The sequence below is a fragment of the Coturnix japonica genome, chromosome 4, assembly GCF_054131305.1.
Source record: "Coturnix japonica strain WE chromosome 4, WE-NBRP24, whole genome shotgun sequence".
Taxonomy (NCBI): domain Eukaryota; kingdom Metazoa; phylum Chordata; class Aves; order Galliformes; family Phasianidae; genus Coturnix; species Coturnix japonica.
This window is the reverse complement of record NC_140666.1, coordinates 3,832,921-3,853,850: the sequence shown is the minus strand read 5'-3', so window position 1 is coordinate 3,853,850 and position 20,930 is coordinate 3,832,921. Positions and strand designations below refer to the sequence as shown.

At 44.2% G+C, this 20,930-nt stretch overlaps 1 long non-coding RNA gene across 1 annotated transcript; it reads right to left on the bottom strand.

Moving 5' to 3' along the window:
- Positions 1-19,832: 19,832 nt before the first annotated feature.
- LOC146760909 (uncharacterized) lies at positions 19,833-20,600 on the bottom strand. The gene is made up of 2 exons (XR_014945050.1): positions 20,545-20,600; positions 19,833-20,312 (listed from the first exon to the last, which is right to left on the bottom strand). It is a non-coding gene; the product is annotated as an uncharacterized LOC146760909 (long non-coding RNA).
- Between the last annotated feature and the right edge of the window lie 330 nt (positions 20,601-20,930).

Genomic DNA, 20,930 nt, shown 5'->3' with positions numbered 1-20,930 from the left:
GTTTCCCTCATCTCTAATCTGACTTTTCTTGGTTTTCCTCTGCTGTAACATAGCTTTTGTTGATTTTCCTCCTCTCTGACCCCGCTTTTCTTTGATTTCCTCCGCTCTAACCCCACTTTTCTTGGTTTTCCTCCGCTCTAACCCCACTTTTCTTGGTTTTCCTCTGCTGTAACATAGCGTTTCTTAGTTTTCCTCTGCTCTATCTCCGCTTTTCTTGGTTTTCCTTCGCTCTATGCCCGCTTTTCTTGCTTTTCATCCGCTCTAAATTCACTTTTCTTGGTTTACCTCCACCGATTACCCCACTTTTCTTGGTTTTCCTTTGCGCTAACTTGGCTTTTCATGGTTTTCCTCCGCTCTAACTTCGCTTTTCTTGGTTTTCCTCCGCTCTAACCACGCTTTTTTTGGTTTTCCTCTGCTCTAACCCCGCTTTTCTTGGTTTTTCTCTGCTCTAACCCCGCTTTTCTTGATTTTCCTTCGCTCTAACCTTGTTTTCTTGGTTTTCCTCCTCTCTAACTTCGCTTTTCTTGGTTTTCCTCCGCTCTAACCTTGTTTTCTTGGTTTTCCTCCGCTCTAACATCGCTTTTCTTGGTTTTCCTCATCTCTAATCTCACTTTTCTTGGTTTTCCTCTGCTGTAACATAGCTTTTCTTGATTTTCCTCCTCTCTGACCCCGCTTTTCTTTGATTTCCTCCGCTCTAACCCCACTTTTCTTGGTTTTCCTCTGCTGTAACATAGCTTTTCTTGGTTTTCCTCTGCTCTATCCCCGCTTTTCTTGGTTTTCCTTCGCTCTATACCCGCTTTTCTTGCTTTTCATCCGCTCTAAATTCACTTTTCTTGGTTTACCTCCACTCTAACCCCGCTTTTCTTGGTTTTCCTTTGCGCTAACTTGGCTTTTCATGGTTTTCCTCCGCTCTAACTTCGCTTTCTTGGTTTTCCTCCGCTCCAACCTTGCTTTTCTAAGTTTTCCTCCGCTCCAACCCTGCTTTTCTTAGTTTTCCTCCACACTAACCCCGCTTTTCATGGTTTTCCTCCGCTCTAACTTCGCTTTTCTTGGTGTTCCTCTGCTATAACTTAGCTTATCTTGGTTTTCCTCCGGTCTAACACAGCTTTTCTCGGTTTTCCTCAGCTCCAACCCCGCTTTTCTTGGTTTTCCTCCGCTCTAACCCCGCTTTTCATGGATTTGCTCTGTTGTAACCCTACTTTTCTTGGTTTTCCTCCGCTCTAACTTCGCCTCTCTTGGTTTTCCTCCGTTCTAACCCTGCCATTCTTAGTTTTCCTTTGCTCTAACCCCGTCTTTCTTGGTTCTCCTCCTTTCTAACTTTGCTATTATTCGGTTTCCTCCGCTCTAACTTCACTTTTTTTTGTTTTTCCTCCGCTCTAACCCCTCTTTTCTTTTTTTTCCTCCGCTCTAATCTCGCTTTCCTTGGTTTTCATCCACTCTAACCCCGCTTGGTTTTTCTCAGCTCTGACCCCGCTTTTCTTGATTTTCCTCCGCTCTAACCTTGTTTTCTTGGTTTTCCTATGCTCTAACCCCTCTTTTCTGGGTTTTCCTCTGCTGTAATCCCGCTTTTCTTGCTTTTCCTTCGCTCTAACTTCTCTTTTTTTGGTTTTCGTCCGCTCTAACTTCGCTTTTCTTGGATTTCCTCCGCTCTAACCCCGCCATTCTTGGTTTTTCTCAGCTCTGACCCCGCTTTTCTTGATTTTCCTCTGCTCTAACCTTGTTTTCTTAGTTTTCCTCCGCTCTAACATCGCTTTTCTTGGCTTTCCTCATCTCTAATCTCACTTTTCAAGGTTTTCCTCTGCTGTAACATAGCTTTTCTTGGATTTCCTCCGCTCTAACTTCGCCTCTCTTGGTTTTCCTCCGCTCTAACCCCGTCTTTCTTGGTTTTCCTCCGTTCTAACTTCGCTATTCTTCGTTTTCCTCCGCACTAACTTCACTTTTTTTGTTTTTCCTCCGCTCTAACCCCTTTTTCCCTGGTTTTCCTCCGCTCTAACCACGCTTTTCTTGGTTTTCCTCCGCTCTAACCCCGCTTTTCTTGGTTTTTCTCAGCTCTAACCCCGCTTTTCTCGATTTTCCTCCGCTCTAACCCTGTTTTCTTGGTTTTCCTCCTCTCTAACTTTGCTTTTCTTGGTTTTCCTCCGCTCTAACCTTGTTTTCTTGGTTTTCCTCCGCTCTAACATCGCTTTTCTTGGTTTTCCTCATATCTAATCTCACTTTTCTTGGTTTTCCTCTGCTGTAACATAGCTTTTCTTGTTTTTCCTCCTCTATGACCCCGCTTTTCTTTGATTTCCTCCGCTCTAACCCCACTTTTCTTGGTTTTCCTCCGCTCTAACCCCACTTTTCTTGGTTTTCCTCTGCTGTAACATAGCTTTTCTTGGTTTTCCTCTGCTCTATCCCCGCTTTTCTTTGTTTTCCTTCGCTCTATGCCCGCTTTTCTTGCTTTTCATCCGCTCTAAATTCACTTTTCTTGGTTTACCTCCACTCTAACCCCGCTTTTCTTGGTTTTCCTTTGCGCTAACTTGGCTTTTCATGGTTTTCCTCCGCTCTAACTTCGCTTTTCTTGGTTTTCCTCCGCTCTAACCTTGCTTTTCTTAGTTTTCCTCCGCTCCAACCCTGCTTTTCTTAGTTTTCCTTCACACTAACCCCACTTTTCATGGTTTTCCTCCGCTCTAACTTCCATTTTCTTGGTGTTCCTCTGCTATAACTTAGCTTATCTTGGTTTTCCTCCGGTCTAACACAGCTTTTCTCGGTTTTCCTCAGCTCCAACCCCGCTTTTCTTGGTTTTCCTCCGCTCTAACCCCGCTTTTCATGGATTTGCTCTGTTGTAACCCTACTTTTCTTGGTTTTCCTCCGCTCTAACTTCGCCTCTCTTGGTTTTCCTCCGTTCTAACCCTGCCATTCTTGGTTTTCCTTTGCTCTAACCCCGTCTTTCTTGGTTCTCCTCCGCTCTAACTTTGCTATTATTCGGTTTCCTCCGCTCTAACTTCACTTTTTTTGTTTTTCCTCCGCTCTAACCCCTCTTTTCTTTTTTTTCCTCCGCTCTAATCTCGCTTTTCTTGGTTTTCATCCACTCTAACCCCGCTTGGTTTTTGTCAGCTCTGACCCCGCTTTTCTTGATTTTCCTCCGCTCTAACCTTGTTTTCTTGGTTTTCCTATGCTCTAACCCCTCTTTTCTTGGTTTTCCTCTGCTGTAATCCCGCTTTTCTTGCTTTTCCTTTGCTCTAACTTCTCTTTTTTTGGTTTTCGTCCGCTCTAACTTCGCTTTTCTTGGTTTTCCTCCGCTCTAACCCCGCCATTCTTGGTTTTTCTCAGCTCTGACCCCGCTTTTCTTGATTTTCCTCTGCTCTAACCTTGTTTTCTTGGTTTTCCTCCGCTCTAACATCGCTTTTCTTGGTTTTCCTCATCTCTAATCTCACTTTTCAAGGTTTTCCTCTGCTGTAACATAGCTTTTCTTGGTTTTCCTCCGCTCTACCCCCGTCTTTCTTGGTTTTCCTCCGTTCTAACTTCGCTATTCTTCGTTTTCCTCCGCACTAACTTCACTTTTTTTGTTTTTCCTCCGCTCTAACCCCTTTTTCCTTGGTTTTCCTCCGCTCTAACTTCGCTTTTCTTGGTTTTCCTCCGCTCTAACCACGCTTTTTTTGGTTTTCCTCCGCTCTAACCCCGCTTTTCTTGGTTTTTCTCAGCTCTAACCCCGCTTTTCTCGATTTTCCTCCGCTCTAACATTGTTTTCTTGGTTTTCCTCCTCTCTAACTTCGCTTTTCTTGGTTTTCCTCTGCTCTAACCTTGTTTTCTTGGTTTTCCTCCGCTCTAACATCGCTTTTCTTGGTTTTCCTCATCTCTAATCTCACTTTTCTTGGTTTTCCTCTGCTGTAACATAGCTTTTCTTGATTTTCCTCCTCTCTGACCCCGTTTTCTTTGATTTCCTCCGCTCTAACCCCACTTTTCTTGGTTTTCCTCCGCTCTAACCCCACTTTTCTTGGTTTTCCTCTGCTGTAACATAGCTTTTCTTGGTTTTCCTCTGCTCTATCCCTGCTTTTCTTGGTTTTCCTTCGCTCTATGCCCGCTTTTCTTGCTTTTCATCCGCTCTAAATTCACTTTTCTTGGTTTACCTCCACTCTAACCCCGCTTTTCTTGGTTTTCCTTTGCGCTAACTTGGCTTTTCATGGTTTTCCTCCGCTCTAACTTCGCTTTTCTTGGTTTTCCTCCGCTCTAACCTTGCTTTTCTTAGTTTTCCTCCGCTCCAACCCTGCTTTTCTTAGTTTTCCTCCACACTAACCCCGCTTTTCATGGTTTTCCTCCGCTCTAACATCGCTTTTCTTGGTTTTCCTCATCTCTAATCTCACTTTTCAAGGTTTTCCTCTGCTGTAACATAGCTTTTCTTGGTTTTCCTCCGCTCTAACTTCGCCTCTCTTGGTTTTCCTCCGCTCTAACCCCGTCTTTCTTGGTTTTCCTCCGTTCTAACTTCGCTATTCTTCGTTTTCCTCCGCACTAACTTCACTTTTTTTGTGTTTCCTCCGCTCTAACCCCTTTTTCCTTGGTTTTCCTCCGCTCTAACCCGCTTTTCTTGGTTATCGTCCGCTCTGACCCCGCTTTTCTTGGTTTTCCTTAGCTCTAACTTCGCTTTTCTTGGTTTTCCTGCGTTCTTACCCCATTTTTCTTTGTTTTCCTCCGCTCTAAGCCCGCTTTTCTTGGTTTTCCTCCGTGCTAACTTCACTTTTCTTGGTTTTCCTCCGATCTGACCCCACTTTTCTTTGTTTTCCTATGCTCTATCCCCGCCATTCTTTGTTTTCCTCCGCTCTATCCCCGCTTTTCTTGGTTTTCCTCCGCTCTAACTTCTCTTTTCTCGGTTTTCCTCTGTTCCTACCCCACTTTTCTTAGATTTCCTCCGATCTAACCCTGCTTCTCTTGGTTTTCCTCTAATCTAACTTCACTTTTCTTGGATTTCCTCAGCTCTAACTCCGCTTTTCTTGGTTTTCCTCCGCTCTACCTTCGCTTTTCTTGGTTTTCCTCTGATCCAACCCCGCTTTTCTTATTTTTCCTCCACTCTAACCACACTCTTCATGGTTTTCCTCTGCTCTAACCCTGCTTTTCTTGGTTTTCCTCTGCTCTAACCTTGCTTTTCTTAGTTTTCCTCCGCTCCAACCCTGCTTTTCTTAGTTTTCCTCCACACTAACCCCGCTTTTCATGGTTTTCCTCCGCTCTAACTTCGCTTTTCTTGGTGTTCCTCTGCTATAACTTAGCTTATCTTGGTTTTCCTCCGGTCTAACACAGCTTTTCTCGGTTTTCCTCAGCTCCAACCCCGCTTTTCTTGGTTTTCCTCCGCTCTAACCCCGCTTTTCATGGATTTGCTCTGTTGTAACCCTACTTTTCTTGGTTTTCCTCCGCTCTAACTTCACCTCTCTTGGTTTTCCTCCGTTCTAACCCTGCCATTCTTGGTTTTCCTTTGCTCTAACCCCGTCTTTCTTGGTTCTCCTCCGCTCTAACTTCGCTATTATTCGGTTTCCTCCGCTCTAACTTCACTTTTTTTGTTTTTCCTCCGCTCTAACCCCTCTTTTCTTTTTTATCCTCCGCTCTAATCTCGCTTTTCTTGGTTTTCATCCACTCTAACCCCGCTTGGTTTTTCTCAGATCTGACCCCGCTTTTCTTGATTTTCCTCCGCTCTAACCTTGTTTTCTTGGTTTTCCTATGCTCTAACCCCTCTTTTCTTGGTTTTCCTCTGCTGTAATCCCGCTTTTCTTGCTTTCCCTTTGCTCTAACATCTCTTTTTTTGGTTTTCGTCCGCTCTAACTTCGCTTTTCTTGGTTTTCCTCCGCTCTAACCCCGCCATTCTTGGTTTTTCTCAGCTCTGACCCCGCTTTTCTTGATTTTCCTCTGCTCTAACCTTGTTTTCTTGGTTTTCCTCCGCTCTAACATCGCTTTTCTTGGTTTTCCTCATCTCTAATCTCACTTTTCAAGGTTTTCCTCTGCTGTAACATAGCTTTTCTTGGTTTTCCTCCGCTCCTACTTCGCCTCTCATGGTTTTCCTCCGCTCTAACCCCGTCTTTCTTGGTTTTCCTCCGTTCTAACTTCGCTATTCTTCGTTTTCCTCCGCACTAACTTCACTTTTTTTTGTTTTTCCTACGCTCTAACCCCTTTTTCCTTGGTTTTCCTCCGCTCTAACTTCGCTTTTCTTGGTTTTCCTCCGCTCTAACCACGCTTTTTTTGGTTTTCCTCCGCTCTAACCCCGCTTTTCTTGGTTTTTCTCAGCTCTAACCCCGCTTTTCTCGATTTTCCTCCGCTCTAACATTGTTTTCTTGGTTTTCCTCCTCTCTAACTTCGCTTTTCTTGGTTTTCCTCCGCTCTAACCTTGTTTTCTTGGTTTTCCTCCGCTCTAACATCGCTTTTCTTGGTTTTCCTCATCTCTAATCTCACTTTTCTTGGTTTACCTCTGCTGTAACATAGCTTTTCTTGATTTTCATCCTCTCTGACCCCGCTTTTCTTTGATTTCCTCCGCTCTAACCCCACTTTTCTTGGTTTTCCTCCGCTCTTACCCCACTTTTCTTGGTTTTCCTCTGCTGTAACATAGCTTTTCTTGGTTTTCCTCTGCTCTATCCCCGCTTTTCTTGGTTTTCCTTCGCTCTATGCCCGCTTTTCTTGCTTTTCATCCGCTCTAAATTCACTTTTCTTGGTTTACCTCCACTCTAACCCCGCTTTTCTTGGTTTTCCTTTGCGCTAACTTGGCTTTTCATGGTTTTCCTCCGCTCTAACTTCGCTTTTCTTGGTTTTCCTCCGCTCTAACCTTGCTTTTCTTAGTTTTCCTCCGCTCCAACCCTGCTTTTCTTAGTTTTCCTCCACACTAACCCCGCTTTTCATGGTTTTCCTTCGCTCTAACTTCGCTTTTCTTGGTGTTCCTCTGCTATAACTTAGCTTATCTTGGTTTTCCTCCGGTCTAACACAGCTTTTCTCGGTTTTCCTCAGCTCCAGCCCCGCTTTTCTTGGTTTTCCTCCGCTCTAACCCCGCTTTTCATGGATTTGCTCTGTTGTAACCCTACTTTTCTTGGTTTTCCTCCGCTCTTACTTCGCCTCTCTTGGTTTTCCTCCGTTCTAACCCTGCCATTCTTGGTTTTCCTTTGTTCTAACCCCGTCTTTCTTGGTTCTCCTCCGCTCTAACTTCGCTATTATTCGGTTTCCTCCGCTCTAACTTCACTTTTTTTTGTTTTTCCTCCGCTCTAACCCCTCTTTTCTTTTTTTTTCCTCCGCTCTAATCTCGCTTTTCTTGGTTTTCATCCGCTCTAACCCCGCTTGGTTTTTCTCAGCTCTGACCCCGCTTTTCTTGATTTTCCTCCGCTCTAACCTTGTTTTCTTGGTTTTCCTATGCTCTAACCCCTCTTTTCTTGGTTTTCCTCTGCTGTAATCCCGTTTTTCTTGCTTTTCCTTCGCTCTAACTTCTCTTTTTTTGGTTTTCGTCCGCTCTAACTTCGCTTTTCTTGGTTTTCCTCCGCTCTAACATTGTTTTCTTGGTTTTCCTCCTCTCTAACTTCGCTTTTCTTGGTTTTCCTCCGCTCTAACCTTGTTTTCTTGGTTTTCCTCCGCTCTAACATCGCTTTTCTTGGTTTTCCTCATCTCTAATCTCACTTTTCTTGGTTTTCCTCTGCTGTAACATAGCTTTTCTTGATTTTCCTCCTCTCTGACCCCGCTTTTCTTTGATTTCCTCCGCTCTAACCCCACTTTTCTTGGTTTTCCTCCGCTCTAACCCCACTTTTCTTGGTTTTCCTCTGCTGTAACATAGCTTTTCTTGGTTTTCCTCTGCTCTATCCCCGCTTTTCTTGGTTTTCCTTCGCTCTATGCCCGCTTTTCTTGCTTTTCATCCGCTCTAAATTCACTTTTCTTGGTTTACCTCCACTCTAACCCCGCTTTTCTTGGTTTTCCTTTGCGCTAACTTGGCTTTTCATGGTTTTCCTCCGCTCTAACTTCGCTTTTCTTGGTTTTCCTCCGCTCTAACCTTGCTTTTCTTAGTTTTCCTCCGCTCCAACCCTGCTTTTCTTAGTTTTCCTCCACACTAACCCCGCTTTTCATGGTTTTCCTCCGCTCTAACATCGCTTTTCTTGGTTTTCCTCATCTCTAATCTCACTTTTCAAGGTTTTCCTCTGCTGTAACATAGCTTTTCTTGGTTTTCCTCCGCTCTAACTTCGCCTCTCTTGGTTTTCCTCCGCTCTAACCCCGTCTTTCTTGGTTTTCCTCCGTTCTAACTTCGCTATTCTTCGTTTTCCTCCGCACTAACTTCACTTTTTTTGTGTTTCCTCCGCTCTAACCCCTTTTTCCTTGGTTTTCCTCCGCTCTAACCCGCTTTTCTTGGTTATCGTCCGCTCTGACCCCGCTTTTCTTGGTTTTCCTTAGCTCTAACTTCGCTTTTCTTGGTTTTCCTGCGTTCTTACCCCATTTTTCTTTGTTTTCCTCCGCTCTAAGCCCGCTTTTCTTGGTTTTCCTCCGTGCTAACTTCACTTTTCTTGGTTTTCCTCCGATCTGACCCCACTTTTCTTTGTTTTCCTATGCTCTATCCCCGCTTTTCTTTGTTTTCCTCCGCTCTATCCCCGCTTTTCTTGGTTTTCCTCCGCTCTAACTTCTCTTTTCTCGGTTTTCCTCTGTTCCAACCCCACTTTTCTTAGATTTCCTCCGATCTAACCCTGCTTCTCTTGGTTTTCCTCTAATCTAACTTCACTTTTCTTGGATTTCCTCAGCTCTAACTCCGCTTTTCTTGGTTTTCCTCCGCTCTACCTTCGCTTTTCTTGGTTTTCCTCTGATCCAACCCCGCTTTTCTTATTTTTCCTCCACTCTAACCACACTCTTCATGGTTTTCCTCTGCTCTAACCCTGCTTTTCTTGGTTTTCCTCTGCTCTAACCTTGCTTTTCTTAGTTTTCCTCCGCTCCAACCCTGCTTTTCTTAGTTTTCCTCCACACTAACCCCGCTTTTCATGGTTTTCCTCCGCTCTAACTTCGCTTTTCTTGGTGTTCCTCTGCTATAACTTAGCTTATCTTGGTTTTCCTCCGGTCTAACACAGCTTTTCTCGGTTTTCCTCAGCTCCAACCCCGCTTTTCTTGGTTTTCCTCCGCTCTAACCCCGCTTTTCATGGATTTGCTCTGTTGTAACCCTACTTTTCTTGGTTTTCCTCCGCTCTAACTTCACCTCTCTTGGTTTTCCTCCGTTCTAACCCTGCCATTCTTGGTTTTCCTTTGCTCTAACCCCGTCTTTCTTGGTTCTCCTCCGCTCTAACTTCGCTATTATTCGGTTTCCTCCGCTCTAACTTCACTTTTTTTGTTTTTCCTCCGCTCTAACCCCTCTTTTCTTTTTTATCCTCCGCTCTAATCTCGCTTTTCTTGGTTTTCATCCACTCTAACCCCGCTTGGTTTTTCTCAGATCTGACCCCGCTTTTCTTGATTTTCCTCCGCTCTAACCTTGTTTTCTTGGTTTTCCTATGCTCTAACCCCTCTTTTCTTGGTTTTCCTCTGCTGTAATCCCGCTTTTCTTGCTTTCCCTTTGCTCTAACTTCTCTTTTTTTGGTTTTCGTCCGCTCTAACTTCGCTTTTCTTGGTTTTCCTCCGCTCTAACCCCGCCATTCTTGGTTTTTCTCAGCTCTGACCCCGCTTTTCTTGATTTTCCTCTGCTCTAACCTTGTTTTCTTGGTTTTCCTCCGCTCTAACATCGCTTTTCTTGGTTTTCCTCATCTCTAATCTCACTTTTCAAGGTTTTCCTCTGCTGTAACATAGCTTTTCTTGGTTTTCCTCCGCTCCTACTTCGCCTCTCTTGGTTTTCCTCCGCTCTAACCCCGTCTTTCTTGGTTTTCCTCCGTTCTAACTTCGCTATTCTTCGTTTTCCTCCGCACTAACTTCACTTTTTTTTGTTTTTCCTCCGCTCTAACCCCTTTTTCCTTGGTTTTCCTCCGCTCTAACTTCGCTTTTCTTGGTTTTCCTCCGCTCTAACCACGCTTTTTTTGGTTTTCCTCCGCTCTAACCCCGCTTTTCTTGGTTTTTCTCAGCTCTAACCCCGCTTTTCTCGATTTTCCTCCGCTCTAACATTGTTTTCTTGGTTTTCCTCCTCTCTAACTTCGCTTTTCTTGGTTTTCCTCCGCTCTAACCTTGTTTTCTTGGTTTTCCTCCGCTCTAACATCGCTTTTCTTGGTTTTCCTCATCTCTAATCTCACTTTTCTTGGTTTACCTCTGCTGTAACATAGCTTTTCTTGATTTTCATCCTCTCTGACCCCGCTTTTCTTTGATTTCCTCCGCTCTAACCCCACTTTTCTTGGTTTTCCTCCGCTCTTACCCCACTTTTCTTGGTTTTCCTCTGCTGTAACATAGCTTTTCTTGGTTTTCCTCTGCTCTATCCCCGCTTTTCTTGGTTTTCCTTCGCTCTATGCCCGCTTTTCTTGCTTTTCATCCGCTCTAAATTCACTTTTCTTGGTTTACCTCCACTCTAACCCCGCTTTTCTTGGTTTTCCTTTGCGCTAACTTGGCTTTTCATGGTTTTCCTCCGCTCTAACTTCGCTTTTCTTGGTTTTCCTCTGATCCAACCCCGCTTTTCTTATTTTTCCTCCACTCTAACCACACTCTTCATGGTTTTCCTCTGCTCTAACCCTGCTTTTCTTGGTTTTCCTCTGCTCTAACCTTGCTTTTCTTAGTTTTCCTCCGCTCCAACCCTGCTTTTCTTAGTTTTCCTCCACACTAACCCCGCTTTTCATGGTTTTCCTCCGCTCTAACTTCGCTTTTCTTGGTGTTCCTCTGCTATAACTTAGCTTATCTTGGTTTTCCTCCGGTCTAACACAGCTTTTCTCGGTTTTCCTCAGCTCCAACCCCGCTTTTCTTGGTTTTCCTCCGCTCTAACCCCGCTTTTCATGGATTTGCTCTGTTGTAACCCTACTTTTCTTGGTTTTCCTCCGCTCTAACTTCACCTCTCTTGGTTTTCCTCCGTTCTAACCCTGCCATTCTTGGTTTTCCTTTGCTCTAACCCCGTCTTTCTTGGTTCTCCTCCGCTCTAACTTCGCTATTATTCGGTTTCCTCCGCTCTAACTTCACTTTTTTTGTTTTTCCTCCGCTCTAACCCCTCTTTTCTTTTTTATCCTCCGCTCTAATCTCGCTTTTCTTGGTTTTCATCCACTCTAACCCCGCTTGGTTTTTCTCAGATCTGACCCCGCTTTTCTTGATTTTCCTCCGCTCTAACCTTGTTTTCTTGGTTTTCCTATGCTCTAACCCCTCTTTTCTTGGTTTTCCTCTGCTGTAATCCCGCTTTTCTTGCTTTCCCTTTGCTCTAACTTCTCTTTTTTTGGTTTTCGTCCGCTCTAACTTCGCTTTTCTTGGTTTTCCTCCGCTCTAACCCCGCCATTCTTGGTTTTTCTCAGCTCTGACCCCGCTTTTCTTGATTTTCCTCTGCTCTAACCTTGTTTTCTTGGTTTTCCTCCGCTCTAACATCGCTTTTCTTGGTTTTCCTCATCTCTAATCTCACTTTTCAAGGTTTTCCTCTGCTGTAACATAGCTTTTCTTGGTTTTCCTCCGCTCCTACTTCGCCTCTCTTGGTTTTCCTCCGCTCTAACCCCGTCTTTCTTGGTTTTCCTCCGTTCTAACTTCGCTATTCTTCGTTTTCCTCCGCACTAACTTCACTTTTTTTTGTTTTTCCTCCGCTCTAACCCCTTTTTCCTTGGTTTTCCTCCGCTCTAACTTCGCTTTTCTTGGTTTTCCTCCGCTCTAACCACGCTTTTTTTGGTTTTCCTCCGCTCTAACCCCGCTTTTCTTGGTTTTTCTCAGCTCTAACCCCGCTTTTCTCGATTTTCCTCCGCTCTAACATTGTTTTCTTGGTTTTCCTCCTCTCTAACTTCGCTTTTCTTGGTTTTCCTCCGCTCTAACCTTGTTTTCTTGGTTTTCCTCCGCTCTAACATCGCTTTTCTTGGTTTTCCTCATCTCTAATCTCACTTTTCTTGGTTTACCTCTGCTGTAACATAGCTTTTCTTGATTTTCATCCTCTCTGACCCCGCTTTTCTTTGATTTCCTCCGCTCTAACCCCACTTTTCTTGGTTTTCCTCCGCTCTTACCCCACTTTTCTTGGTTTTCCTCTGCTGTAACATAGCTTTTCTTGGTTTTCCTCTGCTCTATCCCCGCTTTTCTTGGTTTTCCTTCGCTCTATGCCCGCTTTTCTTGCTTTTCATCCGCTCTAAATTCACTTTTCTTGGTTTACCTCCACTCTAACCCCGCTTTTCTTGGTTTTCCTTTGCGCTAACTTGGCTTTTCATGGTTTTCCTCCGCTCTAACTTCGCTTTTCTTGGTTTTCCTCCGCTCTAACCTTGCTTTTCTTAGTTTTCCTCCGCTCCAACCCTGCTTTTCTTAGTTTTCCTCCACACTAACCCCGCTTTTCATGGTTTTCCTCCGCTCTAACTTCGCTTTTCTTGGTGTTCCTCTGCTATAACTTAGCTTATCTTGGTTTTCCTCCGGTCTAACACAGCTTTTCTCGGTTTTCCTCAGCTCCAGCCCCGCTTTTCTTGGTTTTCCTCCGCTCTAACCCCGCTTTTCATGGATTTGCTCTGTTGTAACCCTACTTTTCTTGGTTTTCCTCCGCTCTTACTTCGCCTCTCTTGGTTTTCCTCCGTTCTAACCCTGCCATTCTTGGTTTTCCTTTGTTCTAACCCCGTCTTTATTGGTTCTCCTCCGCTCTAACTTCGCTATTATTCGGTTTCCTCCGCTCTAACTTCACTTTTTTTTGTTTTTCCTCCGCTCTAACCCCTCTTTTCTTTTTTTTTCCTCCGCTCTAATCTCGCTTTTCTTGGTTTTCATCCGCTCTAACCCCGCTTGGTTTTTCTCAGCTCTGACCCCGCTTTTCTTGATTTTCCTCCGCTCTAACCTTGTTTTCTTGGTTTTCCTATGCTCTAACCCCTCTTTTCTTGGTTTTCCTCTGCTGTAATCCCGTTTTTCTTGCTTTTCCTTCGCTCTAACTTCTTTTTTTTTGGTTTTCGTCCGCTCTAACTTCGCTTTTCTTGGTTTTCCTCCGCTCTAACCCCGCCATTCTTGGATTTTCTCAGCTCTGACCCCGCTTTTCTTGATTTTCCTCTTCTCTAACCTTGTTTTCTTGGTTTCCCTCCGCTCTAACATCGCTTTTCTTGGTTTTCCTCATCTCTAATCTCACTTTTCAAGGTTTTCCTCTGCTGTAACATAGCTTTTCTTGGTTTTCCTCCGCTCTAACTTCGCCTCTCTTGGTTTTCCTCCGCTCTAACCCCGTCTTTCTTGGTTTTCCTCCGTTCTAACTTCGCTATTCTTCGTTTTTCTCCGCACTAACTTCACTTTTTTTTGTTTTTCCTCCGCTCTAACCCCTCTTTCCTTGGTTTTCCTCCGCTCTAACTTCGCTTTTCTCGATTTTCCTCCGCTCTAACCTTGTTTTCTTGGTTTTCCTCCTCTCTAACTTCGCTTTTCTTAGTTTTCCTCATCTCTAATCTCACTTTTCTTGGTTTTCCTCTGCAGTAACATAGCTTTTCTTGATTTTCCTCCTCTCTGACCCCGCTTTTCTTGGTTTTCCTCCGCTCTAACCTTGCTTTTCTTAGTTTTCCTCCGCTCCAACCCTGCTTTTCTTAGTTTTCCTCCACACTAACCCCGCTTTTCATGGTTTTCCTCCGCTCTAACTTCGCTTTTCTTGGTGTTCCTCTGCTATAACTTAGCTTATCTTGGTTTTCCTCCGGTCTAACACAGCTTTTCTCGGTTTTCCTCAGCTCCAACCCCGCTTTTCTTGGTTTTCCTCCGCTCTAACCCCGCTTTTCATGGATTTGCTCTGTTGTAACCCTACTTTTCTTGGTTTTCCTCCGCTCTAACTTCGCCTCTCTTGGTTTTCCTCCGTTCTAACCCTGCCATTCTTGGTTTTCCTCCACTCTAACCCCGTCTTTCTTGGTTCTCCTCCGCTCTAACTTCGCTATTCTTCGTTTTCCTCCGCTCTAACTTCATATTTTTTTGTTTTTCCTCCACTCTAACCCCTCTTTTCTTGGTTTTCCTCCGCTCTAATCTCGCTTTTCTTGGTTTTCCTCCGCTCTAACCCTGCTTTTCTTGGTTTTTCTCGGCTCTGACCCCGCTTTTCTTGATTTTCCTCTGCTCTAACCTTGTTTTCTTGGTTTACCTCTGCTCTAACATCGCTTTTCTTGGTTTTCCTCCGCTCTAACCCCTCTTTTCTTGGTTTTCCTCTGCTGTAACATAGCTTTTCTTGGTTTTCCTCTGCTCTATCCCTGCTTTTCTTGGTTTTCTTCCGCCCTAATCCCGCTTTTCCTCGTTTTCCTCCGCTCTAACCCCGCTTTTCTTAGTTTTCCTCCGCTCGAACCCCGCTTTTTTTGGTTTTTCTCAGCTCTGCCCCGCTTTTCTTGATTTTCCTCCGCTCTAACCTTGTTTTCTTGGTTTTCCTCTGCTCTAACATCGCTTTTCTTGATTTTCCTCATCACTGACCCCGCTTTTCTTGGTTTTCCTCTGCTCTAACCCTGCTTTTCTTGGCTTTCCTCCACTCTAACCCAGCTTTTCTTGATTTTCCTCTGCTCTAACCTTGTTTTTTTGGTTTTCCTCCGCTCTAACCCCGTTTTTCTTGGTTTTCCTCCGCCCCAACTCAGCTTTTCTCGGTTTTCCTCAGCACCAACCCCGCTTTTCTTCGTTTTCCTCCGCTCTAACCCCGCTTTTCATGGTTTTCCTCTGCTGTAACCCTACGTTTCTTGGTTTTCCTCCGCTCTAACTTCGCCTCTCTTTGTTTTCCTCCGCTCTAACCCCGTCCTTCTTGGTTATTCTTCCGCTCTAACTTGGCTATTCTTCGTTTTCCTCCACACAAACATCACTTTTTTTGTTTTTCCTCCGCTCTAACCCCTCTTTTCTTGGTTTTCCTCCGCTCTGACTTCGCTTTTCTTGGTTTTCCTCCGCTCTAACCACGCTTTTTTTGGTTTTCCTCAGCTCTAACCCTGCTTTTCTTGGTTTTTCTCAGCTCTGACCCTGCTTTTCTTGATTTTCCTCCGCTATAACCCTGTTTTCTTGGTTTTCCTCCGCTCTAATATCGCTTTTCTTGGTTTTCCTCGTCAAAAATCTCACTTTTCTTGGTTTTCCTCTGCTGTAACATAGCTTTTCTTGATTTTCCTCCTTTCTGACACCGCTTTTCTTGGTTTTCCTGTGCTCTAACCCCACTTTTCTTGGTTTTCCTCTGCTGTAACATAGCTTTTCTTGGTTTTCCTCTGCTCTATCCTCGCTTTTCTTGGTTTTCCTTCGCTCTATGCCCGCTTTTCTTGGTTTTCATCCGCTCTAACTTTACTTTTCTTGGTTTACCGCCACTCTAACCCCCCCTTTCTTGGTTTTCCTTTGCTCTAACTTAGCTTTTCTTGGTTTTCCTGCGCTCTAACCCCGTTTTTCTTGGTTTTCCTTTGCGCTAACTTGGCTTTTCTTGGTTTTCCTCCCCTGTAACTTTGCTTTTCTTAGTTTTCCTCCGCTCCAACCCCGCTTTTCCTAGTTTTCCTCCACACTAACCCCGCTTTTCATGGTTTTCCTCCGCTCTAACTTCGCTTTTCTTGGTGTTCCTCTGCTATAACTTAGCTTATCTTGGTTTTCCTCCGGTCTAACACAGCTTTTCTCGGTTTTCCTCAGCTCCAACCCCGCTTTTCTTGGTTTTCCTCCGCTCTAACCCCGCTTTTCATGGATTTGCTCTGTTGTAACCCTACTTTTCTTGGTTTTCCTCCGCTCTAACTTCGCCTCTCTTGGTTTTCCTCCGTTCTAACCCTGCCATTCTTGGTTTTCCTCCACTCTAACCCCGTCTTTCTTGGTTCTCCTCCTCTCTAACTTCGCTATTCTTCGTTTTCCTCCGCTCTAACTTCATTTTTTTTGTTTTTCCTCCACTCTAACCCCTCTTTTCTTGGTTTTCCTCCGCTCTAATCTCGCTTTTCTTGGTTTTGCTCCGCTCTAACCCTGCTTTTCTTGGTTTTTCTCGGCTCTGACCCCGCTTTTCTTGATTTTCCTCTGCTCTAACCTTGTTTTCTTGGTTTTCCTCTGCTGTAACATCGCTTTTCTTGGTTTTCCTCCGCTCTAACCCCTCTTTTCTTGGTTTTCCTCTGCTGTAGCATAGCTTTTCTTGGTTTTCCTCTGCTCTATCCCTGCTTTTCTTGGTCTTCTTCCGCCCTAATCCCGCTTTTCCTTGTTTTCCTCCGCTCTAACCCCGCTTTTCTTAGTTTTCCTCCGCTCGAACCCCGCTTTTTTTGGTTTTTCTCAGCTCTGCCCCGCTTTTCTTGATTTTCCTCCGCTCTAACCTTGTTTTCTTGGTTTTCATTCACTCTAATATTGCTTTTATTCGTTTTCCTCATCTCTAATCTCACTTTTCTTGGTTTTCCTCTGCTGTAACATAGCGTTTCTTGATTTTCCTCCTCACTGACCCCGCTTTTCTTGGTTTTCCTCTGCTCTAACCCTGCTTTTCTTGGCTTTCCTCCACTCTAACCCAGCTTTTCTTGATTTTCCTCTGCTCTAACCTTGTTTTTTTGGTTTTCCTCCGCTCTAACCCCGTTTTTCTTGGTTTTCCTCCGCCCCAACTCAGCTTTTCTCGGTTTTCCTCAGCACCAACCCCGCTTTTCTTCGTTTTCCTCCACACTAACCCCGCTTTTCATGGTTTTCCTCTGCTGTAACCCTACGTTTCTTGGTTTTCCTCCGCTCTAACTTCGCCTCTCTTTGTTTTCCTCCGCTCTAACCCCGTCCTTCTTGGTTATTCTTCCGCTCTAACTTGGCTATTCTTCGTTTTCCTCCACACAAACATCACTTTTTTTGTTTTTCCTCCGCTCTAACCCCTCTTTTCTTGGTTTTCCTCCGCTCTGACTTCGCTTTTCTTGGTTTTCCTCCGCTCTAACCACGCTTTTTTTGGTTTTCCTCTGCTCTAACCCTGCTTTTCTTGGTTTTTCTCAGCTCTGACCCTGCTTTTCTTGATTTTCCTCCGCTATAACCCTGTTTTCTTGGTTTTCCTCCGCTCTAATATCGCTTTTCTTGGTTTTCCTCATCAAAAATCTCACTTTTCTTGGTTTTCCTCTGCTGTAACATAGCTTTTCTTGATTTTCCTCCTTTCTGACACCGCTTTTCTTGGTTTTCCTGTGCTCTAACCCCACTTTTCTTGGTTTTCCTCTGCTGTAACATAGCTTTTCTTGGTTTTCCTCTGCTCTATCCTCGCTTTTCTTGGTTTTCCTTCGCTCTATGCCCGCTTTTCTTGGTTTTCATCCGCTCTAACTTTACTTTTCTTGGTTTACCGCCACTCTAACCCCCCCTTTCTTGGTTTTCCTTTGCTCTAACTTAGCTTTTCTTGGTTTTCCTGCGCTCTAACCCCGTTTTTCTTGGTTTTCCTTTGCGCTAACTTGGCTTTTCTTGGTTTTCCTCCGCTCTAACCTTGCTTTTCTTAGTTTTCCTCCGCTCCAACCCCGCTTTTCTTAGTTTTCCTCCACTCTAACCACGCTTTTCATGGTTTTCCTCCACTCTAACTGCGCTTTTCTTGGTGTTCCACTGCTATAACTTAGCTTATCTTGGTTTTCCTCCGCTCTAACACAGCTTTTCTCGGTTTTCCTCAGCTCCAACCCCGCTTTTCTCGGTTTTCCTCCACTCTAACCCCGCTTTACATGGTTTTCCTCTGCTGTAACCCTACTTTTCTTGGTTTTCCTCTGCTCTAACTTCGCCTCTCTTGGCTTTCCTCCGCTCAAACCCCGCCATTCTTGGTTTTCCTCCGCTCTAACCCCGTCTTCCTTGGTTCTCCTCCGCTCTAACTTCGCTATTCTTCGTTTTTCTTCGCACTAACTTCACTTTTCTTGTTTTTCCTCCACTCTAACCCCTCTTTTCTTGGTTTTCCTCCGCTCTAATCTCGCTTTTCTTGGTTTTCATCCACTCTAACCCTGCTCGGTTTTTCTCAGCTCTGACCCCGCTTTTCTTGATTTTCCTCCGCTCAACCCTTGTTTTCTTGGTTTTCCTCCGCTCTAACATCGCTTTTCTTGGTTTTCCTCATCTCTAATCTCTCTTTTCTTGGTTTTCCTCTGCTGTAACATAGCTTTTCTTGATTTTCCTTCTCTCTCAATCGTTTTTCTTGGTTTTCTTCCTCTCTAATACCACTTTACTTAGTTTTCCTCCACTCTAACCACGCTTTTCTTGGTTTTCCTCCGCTCTAATCCTGCTTTTCTTGGTTTTCCTCCGTTCTAACCCCGCTTTTCTTAGTTTTGCTCCACTCTAACCACGCTTTTCTTGATTTTCCTCCGCTCTAACCCCGCTTGCCTTGGTTTTTCTCAGCTTTGCCCCGCTTTTCTTGATTTTCCTCCACTCTAACCTTGTTTTCTTGGTTTTCCTCCGCTCTAACATCGCTTTTCTTGGTTTTCCTCATCTCTAATCTCACTTTTCATGGTTTTCCTCTGCTGTAACATAGCTTTTCTTGATTTTCCTCCGCTCTAACCTTACTTGTCTTGGTTTTTCTCAGCTTTACCCCGCTTTTCTTGATTTTCCTCCGCTCTAACCTTGTTTTCTTGGTTTTCCTCCGCTCTAACCCCATCTTTCTTGGTTTTCCTCTCTTCTAACTTCGCTATTCTTCGTTTTCCTCCGCTCTAACTTTACTTTTTTTGTTTTTCCTCCACTCTAACCCCTCTTTTCTTGGTTTTCCTCCACTCTAACCCCGCTCTGTTTTTCTCAGGTCTGACCCCGCTTTTCTTGATTTTCCTTTGCTCTACCCTTGTTTTCTTGGTTTTCTTCTGCTCTAACATTGCTTTTCTTGGTTTTCGTCATCTCTAATCTCACTTTTCTTGGTTTTCCTCTGATGTAACGTAGCTTTTCTTGATTTTCCTTCTGTCTGACCCAGCTTGTCTTGGTTTTCCTCCGCTCTAATCCCGCTTTGCTTTTTTTTACTCTGCTCTAACCCCGCTTTTCTTAGTTTTACTCCACTCTAACCACGCTTATCTTGATTTTCCTCCGCTGTAACGTAGCTTTTCTTGATTTTCCTCCTCTCTGACCCCGCTTTTCTTGGTTTTTCTCTGCTCTAACCCTGCTTTTCTTGGTTTTCCTCCACTCTAGCCAGCTTTTCTTGATTTTCCTCTGCTCTAACCTTGTTTTTTTTGTTTTCCTCTTCTCTAACCCCGTTTTTCTTCGTTTTCCTCTGCTCCAACCCCGCTTTGCTTCGTTTTCCTCCGCTCTAACCCTGCTTTTCTTGGTTTTCCTCAGCTCCAACCTTGCTTTTCTTGGTTTTCCTCCGCTCTAACCCCGCTTTTCTTGGTTTTCCTCTGGTATTACTTAGCTTTTCTTGGTTTTCCTGCGCTCTAACCCAGCTTTTCTCGGTTTTCCTCAGCGCCAACCCCGCTTTTCTTGGTTTTCCTCCACTCTAACCTCAGTTTCATTGTTTTCCTCTGCTGTAACCCTAATTTTCTTGGTTTTCCTCCGCTCTAACTTCGCCTCTCTTGGTTTTCCTCCGCTCTAACCCCGTCTTTCTTGGTTTTCCTCCGCTCTAACTTCGCTATTCTTCGTTTTCCTCCGCACTAACTTCACTTTTTTTGTTTTTCCGCCGCTCTAACCCCTCTTTTCTTGGTTTTCCTCCGCTCTAATCCCGCTTTTCTTGCTTTTCCTTCGCTCTAACTTCGCTTTTCTTGGTTTTCCTCCGCTCTAACTTCGCTTTTTTTGGTTTTCCTCCGCTCTAACCCCGCTTTTCTTGGTTTTTCTCAGCTCTGACCCCGCTTTTCTTGATTTTCCTCCGCTCTAACCTTGTTTTGTTGGTTTTCCTCCACTGTAATTGTTACCTCGATCTGGTAACCTTTAAAGTCAAGTCCCTTTGTGAATTTGTATTGACGGCCCCGACCAAGTCACAGCTGTTTGTTACACCATTATGGTGAGCTGTAAAATGGCGTTTATTGGAATGTGAGGGTCCCTTATATAGGTATCCAGTTTCATCCTTATCTTTTATACATATGCATGACCCAGCAGGGGAGGGCCTATCACGTTACATCCCGAGGGTCCGATTTCGCCTAATACAACATCTCCCTCTCCCCATGCTTAACAAAACCATGCCCCGTTACTACGCAAGCTCCAATCCTAATCCTAGTATATAAAAGTGTTAGTACTTATATAAATTTTTGTGGTGAGTTATTTAAAAAGTGATGTAAACATGCAGAGGTATGTGGTGCAGTGTGTAATAATGTTAGTGCTTCTTTAGTTAGTATTTTCAAAGCATCTTGGGCTATATTATACAGTTCATCCTTCTGCTCAAAGCTTCTTGTATATCCGCTGGAACTCCATTTTCTCATTCAAAGTCCTTGCACCTGTGCCTCTTGAGCCAGCAGCAGGAAATCTATTGCAGCTCTATTCTGTAAAACAGTATGCCTGAAAGAAAAGTACTCAGCTTTCGATTAGTTTTCCGTTTCTCCCAGACCGCCCTTTTGGGTGATCACTGCATCAGGTTTTACTTTTCTCGATGGGACCCATAAAATTTTTCCCGATTCTCTGTTTTTTACTGTGGCATAACCTTATCGTTCAAAATGATTGATTGCATAATGTGCTGTGCCAATACTTCTGCCTGCTGGGCTACCAGGATCCTACCTCTGTGACCTTCCCGCTCCCCAAGGACACCTATCTTGTCCTTCAGGAGATGGTTGGTCCTTTCCACAATTGCTTGTCCCTGGGAATTCCCAGGGATGCCTGTAGAGTGAGATATTCCCCAATGCTCCTTGAGTAGATCTCGAGATGAAGCATGAGCCATTGTCTGTCTTGATGTGTCGCAGCACACCAAGGACCACGATGGCAGTGGCCCAGTGTCACTGAGCTGCAGGGGACTTAAATGTTAACATAACCATCACTCAATCAAAACCTTGACTGATAATACACTAAACAGAAGATTACATGTAACGTCATAATTTTTTGAGTTGACATATACACACTCATTCAAGCATTCATTTTAGACAATTCTATAAATGAAAATTCCTAAG